Genomic DNA, 13,612 nt, shown 5'->3' on the forward strand with positions numbered 1-13,612 from the left:
GGGATGACTTAGAATCTTTGATTATACACGGTAAGTGCATTGATGTTACCCATGTTTCATACTTCATATTGCATGAAAATAGTATAAAATTTGTCAGTAAGTACTTGTAGTTTTTCATGAGGGGGAATACTTGTACTTTGCGGCATATCACTCAGTTTGGAACTCCCTTGAGACTTAGGCTGATCACCATGGGGGAAGAGTTTCCTATGCACGACAGGGTGACCTCAACACTTTTTGTCTAGTTTTCCTTAGTGAGAGTGTCGCGAGGACACACTTAGGTTATTTCTTGACGAATGGTACCACATTGCATTTGAGAGTTGAGGTTAGGTGCATGCATCATACTGAGCATGATTGATTGGAATTGTGGAAGGCTGATGACTACTTGTTGAGTGTATGTTGGACTAATATATGTTTGTGTATGATTATGGTATTTGTTAATGTTTTATTACTAATCATGGTCTTTTGATTTTTGTGTTGATTTATTTTCTAATAAACTCACAATTTTGTATTGTGGGGTTGATACATATGATGATCACTGTAACGACTCACCTCGTCGCTATGATATCACTATCGCAACCTACCCTTCTGCGGGAGGGCGAGGCGAGAAGAAAATGGGCATCTTCCAAAAAGGAAAACGCGCGAGAGTCGCCACCAACGTTTATTCGAGGAAAACGTTAGAAAAACAAAAAATAAAAGGTCTGGGAATTTCAAAAATAAGGGTTCGGGAGTTGTTTACGCGTAGGGTAGGTATTAGCACACCACGCGTCCTTCACAAGGGATGGTAGCCTTTAATCGAGCGTGCGCAACGTGACTTCAAAATTATTTATTTTCCCTTTTCTATATTTTTTCATTTTTGGGTCGACAAAGGGGTTGCCCTAGCTCCTACGTATCCTCAGGTGCAATGAGGAATTTAGACCTACGTAGTTCTGTAAAGCAAGAAAGTAGTGTGTTGAGTAGGTTTTAGGCTTTTGAAAGATTCATTTTTAACTGACAAGAAAAAAAGGTCGTTAAAGCATTGGACCTTGAACGATCTCAAGTGACTTTAATGAAGAGAAACTCGGTTATATGTTGATTTTATCTTGGTTTTGTTCATTAACTTTCAATCTCTTTAAAAAGATGATTTATGGCACTAATGATTGGTTGAAACTTACTTTACAAGAAGAAAAGAGATTACTAATGATAGAATAAGGAGATGAAGATGCAAAAAACAACAAAGAGGATCCCTAAGGGTGCATAGATCGTATCCAAAGCCTTAAAACAAGAACTAACCAGATGACGAACGAACAACACTGAACGAAGAACGATGTAGAAGTCGATTATGGACGCGATTCGGTAGCGCCTCGGCCTCATTTTTTCTCTTCTTTCTTCTTCTTCTCTCTGATTTCTCTCCAAATTCTCTTAATACCGAATGTCCAACCCTTTACTCAGCCTCCCTCATGCCTATTTATAGCGAAAAAGGGCATTTGGTGGACTTGCAGCTTTCCCAGGCGAGTTGATGCTTCACTCTGAAGTAACCTTGCTCGCCCAGGCGAGCTGGTTACTTCAGCCCTAAGCTATTTGGGGGCCTAGGCGAGCCAGAGGCTAGCTTGGGCGAGCTGGAGTCCAGAAAAAACCCTAAAAATTGCCCCTATCTTTCGCACCCTTGACCAAAACATCGAATGATCTTTCGTCTTGTGCGGTAACTAGTGTCGAGCAGCTCATTTCGGCTAGTGAGAATCAAAATATTCATGAATGATAGTCCCCGAACGAAATTAGGGTCTGACAATCACCACTTTAAACCGCATAAATTTCAATTTTTAAATGAAAACTCCGTTATTTTGCTTATGAAAAATGAGTAAATTTTTCGTGATATACATTCACCAACAATGCACAATTACTTAAATGAATATGTGTGTATATATATATGTGTGTGTGTGTGTGTGTGTGTGTGTGTGTGTGTGTATTAACTTGGTACACATCATTCACATAACGAAAAATAAATTAGTTCATACATATAATTAAATCTATGATTTACATCCTCAATTAAAAGAGAATTATAGAACCAACTACAGAGGAGTTGATTAACAAAACACAATTCTCTCCCAAAATAATCCCAACATCATCACGTCGACTTGGCGGCTCCACAAAAGAATCTCAATTTAGTACTTGTCGCAACCTACCCTTCGGTGGGAGGGCGACGCACGGGGAAGGTGTGGTCTACGAACTTTAAGTGTGAAAGGTTCGGGAGTTGTATTTACGCACGGGGAAAGTATTAGCACCCCACGCGTCCGTCACAAGGGATGACAACCTTTAATCAAGTGTGCAAATATGACTTCAATTTGTTTTATTTTCCTTTTTACGTTTTTATGTCTTTTTATGCCTTTTTGTATTTTTTATCTTTTTGTGGTTGATAAGGGTGTTTCCCTTGCTCCTACGTATTCCTCAATTGTGGTAAGGAAATCAGACCAACGTAGTTCTTCGAGAACTGAACGTTGGTTAAGTTGTTTTTATCTTTTTTTGCAAGATATATTTTGACTGAACAAAAGGTCATTTAAGGTGTTGGACCATTAAACGATCTTTTGATTTTGAAAGGAGAGAAACTTTAAGGCGTTGGACCGTTAACAATCTCTTGTTTTTTGAAAGGAGAGAAATGTTAAGGCATTGGACCATTAACGATCTCTTGGGGTGAAAGGAGAGAAACCTTAAGGCGTTGGACCATTAATGATCTCTTTTTTTTAAAGGAGAGGAACGTTAAGGCGTTGGACCATTAACGGTCTCTTGGGGTGGTCGACAAAAGTGGAACTTTTGCTCCTACGTATCCTCGATTGCGATAAGGAAATCAGACCTACGTAGTTCTTGCAAAAGCGGTAAAGTTACATGTTGATTTCATGCTTTTGAACGGTCCATGTTAATCGATAAAAGCAAAGAGGACCGTTTAAGGCGTTGGACCTTAAAACGGTTTTTAGTAATTTTTGCGGACAAAGCTTGATTTGTGAGTTGATTTTAGCCTTAGTTTCACTTTGGTTATTAGTCAATTGACCTAAGGAAACTTTCAAAGAAAAACGTCTGATTGATTTTTTGATTATTTTATTCAAAAATATTTTGATTATTTTATTATTATTTTTTCAAGATATTTTGATTATTTTATTATTATTTTGCCTTTTTTGGTTTAACCGTGGTTACAACGTGAACGATCGGTTAGATTTTATTTTAACAGTGATTAAACGAGATTACAACGCAAATGATCGGTTGAAATTCATTTTATGATTTATTAGGTGAGAAAACGGCTTAAACGATCGGTTAAAGATCGTTAAAAATGGAAGAAAAGAAAACCGAAAATGAACGAAATGAAGATGAAAGCTAAAAAAACAAGAAATGAATTGAAAGTTGCGGATTCGAAAACTTACCCGTTGAAGAACGAAGAACGGATGAAGAACGATGAAGAACGACGGAAAACCTTCACGGATTTGCTTACGAAAATGTCTCGAAAGCGTTACGGAAGCACCTCAACTTGGATTTTCTTCACAAAAACAATTTTTTTCACCCAAAAAAGCTAAAATGCATAGCCAAGGGGGTTAGGAATCTTTGGAATAACCTCCCTTCACCTATTTATAGGAATAGGGGGGAGGAGGTTGCCGCCCAGCTCACCTGGGCGAGCTGGGTTGCTTCCTCCATAAGCAACCCTGCTACGAAACTGTTCTAGAAGGTCCAAATCCAAAAATTTGAAAATTGCTATTGGCACCCACATTTTGATAAGTTCACCCCCTTCTTTCTTAATTTACAGAAAAGTTACGGAAGCCTTATGGAAGCATATAGGACTTGACTTTCTTCTTTTTTTCTCTTCCTTCTCACCAATATTAAGTGAAATATGCTTATTTAGGGTTATGGGAATTTTATGGAAGTCCCGAAAGCCCCTGAAGCCTTTTTTTAACAAAACGATGGAGGTGGTTGCCGCCCAGCTCGCCTACGCAAGCTAGGTTGCTTCCACCTTAAGCAAGGAAATGCCCAGAATCCTCTAGAAGGGCCCAGATTTAATAATTTCTATTTGCACCCCCATTTTACTAAATACACCCCTTTTGTGTTTTTTTACTGATTTCTTTCCGAAACGTTGCGGAACTTTATGGATTACACAACAACGCTTGTTTTTCCTTCCGAAATGTTGCGGGACTACGGATTATGCAACAATGCCCTTTTTGACTTTTGGAATGTTGCGGAACTTTACAGATTATGCAACAATGCTTCCTTTCGACTTCCGAAATGTTGCGGAACTTCACGAATTACCTAATGATGGGTGTTCAGTACCTTGAGGTGGTCAAACGAAGGTTGCATGCCACCAAAAAATGGTCCTCGGACGAAATTAGGGTATGACAGTTGCCCCTCTTTACTTATCTTTTATTGGAGATAAAAGCGAAGTAAAGATAAGACACTAATTTTGTTCGAGCAGAACATCATTCGGCCGGTCAATATCCCCACTAGCGGAACCTATCATTCAGAAAGAAAAGAAAAGGCATCAGACGCATCAACAAACTTCAGTGTGTTGAAAGCGACAAAGTTGGACTACCACGACACTTCCCTACGCCATTGCACTTGATCGTCCCTGCCCAGCAGAGAAGAATCTCGCACGTCGTCGGGCTTGAATGTTTTCGGACGACGAGAGTAAAATCTACAAAAATTTTAAAAATAATTAGAACCGAACGACCAACATCATCCTGATACTGTCGAATTCGTTCCCATCGGTTGACGTAAGGTGCGGATGACCATAAGGTATCTCCGCCTGCTACCTGACTCGCTATCCCTGGATGGCAAAAGGTGCGGGTAACCATAAGGTAACCCCGCATGTCACCTGACTTCATGGGTCAGGACGACAAAACGTGCAGAAGACGATGTTAGTCTCTATGCGTCAACGGGCCCGTTTGCCGCTGGTTGACGAAAGGTACGGGTAACCATAAGGTAACCCCGCATGACACCTGACTTCACGGGTCAGGACGACAAAAGGTGCATAAGACGATGTTAGTCTTTGCGTGTCAACGGGCCTGTTTGCCCCTGGTTGACGAAAGGTGCGAGTAACCATAAGGTAACCCCGCATGTCACCCGACTTCACGGCTCAGAACGACAAAAGGTGTAGAAGCTCATTTAGTCTCTGCGCGTCAACGGGCCCGTTTTCCCCTCGTTGACGAAAGCTGCGGGTAACCACAAGGTAACCCCGCATGTCACCTGACTTCACGGGTCAGGACAACAGAAGGTGCAGAAGACGATGTTAGTCTCTGCGCGTCAACGGGCTCGTTTGCCCCTGGTTGAAGAAAGGTGTGGGTAACCACAAGGTAACCCCGCATGTCACCTGACTTCACGGGTCAGGATGACAAAAGGTGAAGAAGACGATGTTAGTCTTTGCGAGTCAATAGGCCCGTTTGCCCCTGGTTGACGAAAGGTGCGGGTAACCATAAGGTAACCCCGCATGTCACCTGACTTCACGGGTCAGGACGACAAAAGGTACAGAAGACGATGTTAGTCTCTACACGTCAACGAGCCTGTTTGCCCCTGGTTGACGAATGGTGCGGGTAACCATAAGGTAACCCCGCATGTCACCTGACTTCACGGGTCAGGACGACAAAAGGTGTAGAAGATGATGTCAGTCTTTGCGTGTCAACGGGCTCGTATGCGCCTGGTTGACAAAAGGTGTGGGTAACCACAAGGTTATCCCACATGTCACCTGACTTCACGGGTCAGGACGACAAAAGGTGCAGAAGAAGATGTTAGTCTCTGCACATCAATGGGCCGATTGCCCTTGGTTGACGAAAAGTGCAGGTAACCATAAGGGAACCCCGCATGTCACCTGACTTCATGGGTCAGGACGACAAAAGGTGCAAAAGATGATGTTAGTCTCTGTGCGGCAACGGGCTCGTGCGCCCCTTGTTGACAAAAGGTGCGGGTAACCATAAGGTAACCGCGCATGTCACCTGACTTCATGGGTCAGCACGACAAAAGGTGCAGAAGACGATGTTAGTCTCTACGCGTCAACGGGCTCGTGTGCCCCTAGTTGACGAAAGGTGCGGGTAACCATAAGGTAACCCCGCTTGTCACCTGACTTCACGGTTCAGGACGACAAAAGGTGCAGAAGATGATGTTAGTCTCTGCGCGTCAACGGGCTCGTGTGCCCCTTGTTGATGAAAGGTGCGGGTAACCATAAGGTAACCCCGCATGTCACCTGACTTTACGGGTCAAGACGACAGAAGGTGCAGGAGACGATGTTAGTCTCTACGCGTCAACGGGCTCGTTTGCCCCTGGTTGACGAAAGGTGCGGGTAACCATAAGGTAACCCCGCATGTCACCTGACTTCATAGGTCAGGACGACAGAAGGTGCAAGAGAAGATGTTAGTCTTTGCGCGTCAACGGGCTCGTTTGCCCCTGGTTGACGAAAGGTGCGGGTAACCACAAGGTAACCCCGCATGTCACCTGACTTCACGGCTCAGGACGACAAAAGGTGCATAAGACAATGTTAGTCTCTGCATGTTATCGTGCTTTGAGTCAGATGGATAGCGAAAGAATGTTTATACGGATAACCACTTGGGTATTTCCGCCTGCCCCCTAACTTCACGGGTTAGTATTGGCAGAAATTGTCTGTGTGGAGAAATTACTTGTGCATCTTCGCACGTCACCTGACTTCAGGGTCAGTATGACAGAAATTGTCTGCGTGGAGAAATTACTTCTGTATCTTCGCACGTCACCTGACTTCAGGGTCAGTTTGACAGACACTGTCTATGCGGAGAAATTACTTGTGTATCTCCGCACGTCACCTGACTTCAGGGTCAGTATGACAAACAGCGCGAAAGACGACGTAAATCTCCGCGTGTTAATGGGCTCGTTGGCCGCGATTGACAAAGGGTGCAGTAGACGACGTTAGTCTCTGCATGCTATTGTGCTTTGAGTCTTACGGATAGCAAAAGAGTTTTTATACGGATAACCACTTGGGTATTTTTGCCTGCCCCCTAACTTCACGGGTTAGTATTGGTAGAAATTGTCTGTGCGAAGAAATTACTTGTGTATCTCCGCACGTCACCTGACTTCACGGGTCAGTATGACAGAAAATGTGGGGCGGCCGACAAAAGCGAGGCTCTTGCTCCTACGTATCCTCAATTTGTGATGAGGAACTCAGACCTACATAGTTCTTGCTATAGTTCTTGCTAAAGAAGTGTGAGACTAAAATAGTCTCTATCGGAAGATGCTGACATCTCCAGAAAGGGTGCAGATGACCACATTGGTCTTTGCTTGGGGTCTCCGAATGACGAGGTGCGGATAACCGTAAGGTGTCTCCGCATGCTACTGGACTCTCGGGTCACTGGATAGCAAAGGGTGTGTGCGGGTTACCGTCAGGTGTCTCCGCATGCCATCGGACTCTTGGGTCACGGTAGCAAAAGGTAGGGTGGTTGACAAAAGCAGGGTTTTTGCTCCTACGTATCCTCAATTTGTGATGAGGAACTCAGACCTACGTAGTTCTTGCTTGTGAGACTAAAATAGTCTCGGTGTTCTTTCACTAAAATGCGGACATGCTTTAGTAAGGAAACAAAACCTCTAACTGATCAGAGCAACATATGATTTTTGATGAAAAACAATGTGTCTATTGGGGAAGGAGAGTATGCTGATGAAATTTTCTCACAACCATAAATGAGATTTCGGATGTTAGCGTTTCGTTTCTAAACGATCATCTAGAGGAAACACTGGGTCCAACAAAAATACAAGAAAATCACTCGAAGTGTATCAATCTCACACAGGTAAGTGTTTTATCCTAATTCCGAACCATAGATATGTCATGACTTGATTTTGCAAATCATTTTCCTATCAAATCAAAGATTACGCGCATGATCATGGATCAATAGGACTTTTTCTTGGGGAATAGTGTTTTTGGAGGGGAAATTGGCTCTGAGTGTTTTGACCTTTTCCTTTTCTGTTTTTGTTTAGTGCGAGGCGAAAAAGTCACCGACGCACAGGATTTTGGTTGGCAATCAAAGGGAGAGGACCACTTCAGGTCATGGTTTCCTTTCTTTCCTTATTTGGTGGTGACAATTCTATATTGTTCAGATATTGTCTGGTCTAAAGACCTTTCTGCATATTTCTTCTGTTTTCTTCCGATTTTTTATCAGGAATTTTTCTTTCTTTTTTTGCTTTCTCCCAATCTTTGATTGGGAATTTTCTTCTTTTACTTTCTTCCGATCCTTGATAGGGAACTTTCCCTTTTTTGTTTTGTTTTCTTCTGAGGGCAAGGATGAGCATTCTCACCCTGGGTCAAGGTTTATGGTGAGTTGGGATTTTGGCTCAAGGCTTGTAGAACGACTTGACATGATATATGTCAGAGTGTCGGTTTGGCCAGCGGTTCAGGGATAAAGGAGATGTCCCACATTATTTCCATGATACATATGCAATACTGATGATTAGGAACTTCTATGCAAAACTGGTCATGCATGCACCCATGTGGACACTCAAGCATTAAGTTTTTATGGTCAAGTGACACTAGGCCTCAGAATTCATTTTCCCTATTTAAGTCAACCCAGTGTTTCCAAAACATGTTCTTTTATCAATTCATGCATCCATCCGAGTCCATTATGGGTGTTCGGGAAAATTTTCACAGTATTCACCCTTCAGGTGCATACACATTTTTTCAAAAACTGGTTATGATCAGTGAATCTTTTTTTAAAAGAAAAGCTGGAAGTTATTTCTTTTCAAAAGCATGTTGGCTTTTCAGCCGAAAGATATATTTTTTTGTTCTTGGGAATTTGTTTTTTTTCTTTCTTTTTTCATGAGGTATTTTGCTACCTAAACATGTGTATATTTTTGTGAGGTATTTTTGTTATATACATGCGTATCCAAGGTATCTTGCTACCTAAACATACATATATATGTTTTGTGAGGTATTTTTGCTATATACATGCATATCCAAGGTATCTTGCTACCTAAACATACATATATATATTTTGTAAGGTATTTGTTTGCTACTTAAATTACATACACACATATCTAAGGTATTTTCGCTACCTAAACCACATACATATATTTTGTGAGGTATGGCTACCTTCCGAGCTTGTGCTTGTTTTATTTAAATTCCTAGGATCATGAGCAACTAGGTGTGTCCTACTATGACTTGAGAAACAAAGGTGATCAAATAACAAGCAGAGATTTAAAAGTTACTAGGTTGCCTCCTAGTAGCGCATCTTTAACATCTTGAGCTGGACGCGTGATGACTTGTCGGTCACGGACCTAGTACTTTTACTTACCTTTGGCTTTGGACTTGGTCGCCTGCTGGTCGGCCATGTGTCATAGGCAACGCTCTAACCTTTTTGTCGATGAGCTGAGGTGAACTCTAGAGGTGGTGGCGGTGCGCCTGTTGTCCACTACTGTGATGCCTCGCCCTGCCCCTGCCTGGGGGCATAGTACTTCTCGATGAAAGTCCAGTTAATAGGGGGCCTGATGACCTTGCTGGGGGCGACGGGCAGTCCGTAGAACTGATAGAGGCCCGTAATCAGAGCTGGAACCCCAGGACCCTGTTGGACTTCTCTGGGTGCACTGGGTGTCTTGTAGGCGCAACCCCTACAAACAATAGATGACATCAGAAATCAGTTGAGCGATGTGCATAGTTTCCTATGTCACGATGGCATGACCTTGTTGGGGGGAAACGGGCACCCTGTAGGACTAACGGAGGCCCGTAACCAGAGCTGGAAACCTCAGGGCCCTATTGGACTTCTCCGGGTCCACTGGGTGTCTTGTGGGCGTGATCCCTGCAAATAGTGGATGGCATCATAAATTAGTTGAGCCACGTGCGTACTTACCTATGTCATGATGGCACAGACCAACTAATACTTTCACAGGGGGAGATCGGCATTGTGGTCACTGGGCAGAATGTTGCTAAGTAGCAACGTCATCCATATCTGTGTAAGAGTGGTCATGTTGGTGTGCATGATCCGCACTCGTCTCTTTGTAGTGGCACGGGTGAAATCTTTCCCTAGTATGCATAGTGGCTGCACGATAGCCTCCCTCTGGTTGTGCTCGCACAGTTGGCCCTCCTCCGATATCAGGGGGTGGCCCAGGAACAGATAAAAGGAAACTATTGGCCCCTTAACCCGGAGCGCAAGACTCGGTTAAGCATTTAAGGGCAGAGGACCTTAAATTCTCTTAAGGTGTGGATATGGAGCCCACTGAAAGTGAGGACGCGTAGCCCTCTAAAGGCGAGGGCGTGCAGCCCTCTAAAGTTGAGGACGTGTCGCCCTTTGAAGGCGAGGGCGTGCAGCCCTCTGAAGGAGAAGGTGTGTGACCCTCTAAAGACGAGGACGTGCAGTCCTCTGAAGGCGAGGGCGTGTAGCCCTCTGAAGGCGAGGGCATGCAGCCCTCTGAAGGTGAGGACGTGCAGTCTTTTGAAGGTGAGGACGTGCAGTCCTCTGATGGCGAGGACATGTAGTCCTCTGAAGGTGAGGGCGTGCAGCCCTCTGATGGCAAGGACGTGTAGTCCTCTGAAGGTGAGGGCGTGAAGCCCTCTGATGGCGAGGACATGTAGTCCTCTGAAGGCGAGGGCTAGCAGTCCTCTGAACGCGAGGGTGTGCAGCCCTACCAAGGCGAGGACGTGTAGTCCTCTGATGGCGAGGACGTGTCGTCCTCTGAAGGTGCGTGTAACCCATTGGAGGCGAGGACATATAGTCCTTCGAAAGGGAGGACGTGTAGTCCTCTGAAGGTGAAGGCGTGTAGCCCTACAAAGGCGAGGGCATGCAGCCCTCTGAAGGTGAGGGTGTGTAGCCCTACAAAGGCGAGGGCATGCAGCCCTCTGAAGGTGAGGACGTATAGTCCTGTAAAGGTAAGGGCGTGCAGCCCCCTGAAGGTGAGGACGTGTAGTCCTCTGAAGGTGAGGACGTGAAGTCCTCTGAAGTCGAGGACGTGTAGTCCTCTGAAGGTGAGGGTGTGTAGCCCTTTGAAGGCGAGGACGTGCGGTCCTCTGACCGCGAGGACGTGTAGTCCTCTGAAGGCGAGGGCGTGTGGTCCTCTGAAGGCGAGGGCATGTAGCCCTCTGATGGCGAGGACGTGTAGTCTTCTGAAGGTGAGGGCGTTTAGCCCCCTGAAGGTGAGGGCATGCACCCCTCTGATGGCGAGGACGTGTAGTCCTTTGAAGGAGAGGGCGTCTAGCCCTCTGAAGGCGAGGACATGTAGTCCTCTGAAGGTGAGGGCGTGTAGCCCTATGAAGGTGAGGATGTGTAGTCTTCTGAAAGGGAGGACATGTAGTCCTCTAAAGGCGAGGGCGTGTAGCCCTCTGAAGGCGAGGACGTGTAGTCCTCTGTAGGTGAGGGCATGTAGCCCTACATAGGCGAGGGCGTGCAGCTCTCTGATGGCGAGAACGTGTGGTCCTTTGATGGTGAGGACGTGTAGTCCTCTAAAGGCAAGGGCGTGTAGCCCTCTGAAGGTGAGGACGGGTAGTCCTCTGAAGGTGAGGGTGTGTAGCCCTCTGAAGGCGAGGGCGTGTAGCCCTCTAAAGGTGAGGACGTGTAGTCCTCTTGAGGCGAGGGCGTGTAGCCCTAATAAGGTGAGGGCGTGCAACCCTCTGAAGGTGAGGGTGTGTAGCCCTACAAAGTCGAGGGCGTGCAGCCCTCTGAAGGTGAGGACGTGTAGTCCTCTTAAGGCGAAGACGTATAGTCCTCTAAAGGCGAGGACATGTAGTCCTCCGATGGCGAGGGCGTGCAGCCCTCTGATGGCGAGGACGTGTAGTCCTCTGAAGGTGAAGGCATGCAGCCCTCTGATGGCGAGGACGTGTAGTCCTCTGAAGGAGAGGGCGTGTAGCCCTCTGAAGGCGAGGACGTGTAGTCCTCTGAAGGTGAGGGCGTGTAGCCCTATGAAGGTGAGGATGTGTAGTCCTCTGAAAGGGAGGACGTGTAGTCCTCTAAAGGCGAGGGCGTGCAGCCCTCTGATTACGAGGGTACTAGTACCCAAGGGTCCACCCTTATGAGAAAGCATGAGATTGATTCATTGAGAGGGCCGGTCACCCCAAATTCAAAAGATTGGACATTAGGTGTAGGAAATCTATGCAGTTAACATGAATTTTAGGGATGCAGATGCATGCAACCTTTGTCGTGAAATTTGGTAAATGCGAACTTCATATGAAATAATGCAATGTAATGGAAAGTCGTACAATGTTCATGACATTCTTTCCCTATTTTGTGATTTTGATTTTAATCTAATTTTTTTGGAAAACACAGATTGACTGTCCTTTTGAAAGAGGTGATAATTCATGCAACCTTATCCTATCTTTTGCAAATCTCTCCGGGAACTCCCTCAGAGTGTATGTTCTGTTTGATTTAGCCACTTGACCATTTTGGAGTGATGATAATGGAGCCATTTGACGTTTAATCAATCCATTGAAATTCCAGGATTTGTCCCCTTTTTTTTTGTTTAAAAAAACATCGACGGGTGAGAACTTTTGATTGTCAGAGGATTCATTGTCAGAGGCACTGTGGCAAGTGTCCTCCGAGGAAGAACCACCAATGGAAACGACCTCTTGGTCCACCAGGGGTTGTTGAATCGAACCCCAGAGTCGCTACCACCCAAGCCAATGGAAGAGTCCGAAAGGAATAAAGACACGATCAAAAGGAAATGTACCTTGAAGATTGAAGAAGATGAATGAAGAAGAAAGAGAATCACAAATCACAAGTAGAAGAGTAAAGAAGATTCAGTACGAGAAAACAGAAATTCAAAGTGACGGTGGTCACGAATCAAGCATCCACTCCATTTAAAGAGGACACAAACTCTTTGGTAACTGGCGAGAGCTGAAGTGGTGCCCTAATTTTTTGCACCACGATGCAGCCCCACTCACCCATGCTTCATGTCTCTAGTACGTGCCCAGTCCACAAGTTACACTATGCAAGAGTACTGCGCTTGCACTGCACACGTCTGCAACAAAAGACAAAATATAACGTTTGTCTTCAATGCACTCTCCAACTGTTAGAAAAAGGTCATAATCGTCAAATACAAAGACTTCCCTCATCTGACACATTAGACCTCGCTTGCAAAGCCAAAGAACATGTCCACCCTAGACAATTTGACAGAAGGAGCTTGGACAACACTTGTCTAGGCTAGGGGGCTTTGACAAGCCTCGCTGACCTGCAACTCTTGCACTTGTCGAGGTTACCACTCTCGACACTGGACAATTTTTGTCCATGCTTAGGGGTTCAACAAACTTGTCACCATCCTACTTGTCAAGGCTACTATCCCCGACATCAAACAATCTCCCTCGACTTGAGACAATCTCCTTCGACATTTGAAAACCTCTTTCACCTACAAGCTGCCTCAAAGCTTAGGGGGCTTATGTACTATCCAGGGTCCACAAAGTACATGTGGCAAGCTACGCGACACTCCATTACATACGTTAGCTCCTCTTCACTCTATAAGTATCAGGTTCCTTCGTACTCTTTTCATACGCATTCTCACTCTCCTAACTCAAATACTTACTTGAGCATCAGAGTCCTTTGTTTTGCAGGTATCCTCTCTTGTCCTCCTAACAAAGGTCACTCTCAATCCGACGTGCGAAGTCCAGGAGCCCACCTTAGCCACGTCCACCCTGACGCGTACCAGCTCCAAATTTTGGTAAGTACATAAAGTAAAAAAATCT

This window comes from Glycine soja, chromosome 18 (genome assembly GCF_004193775.1).
Source record: "Glycine soja cultivar W05 chromosome 18, ASM419377v2, whole genome shotgun sequence".
Taxonomy (NCBI): domain Eukaryota; kingdom Viridiplantae; phylum Streptophyta; class Magnoliopsida; order Fabales; family Fabaceae; genus Glycine; species Glycine soja.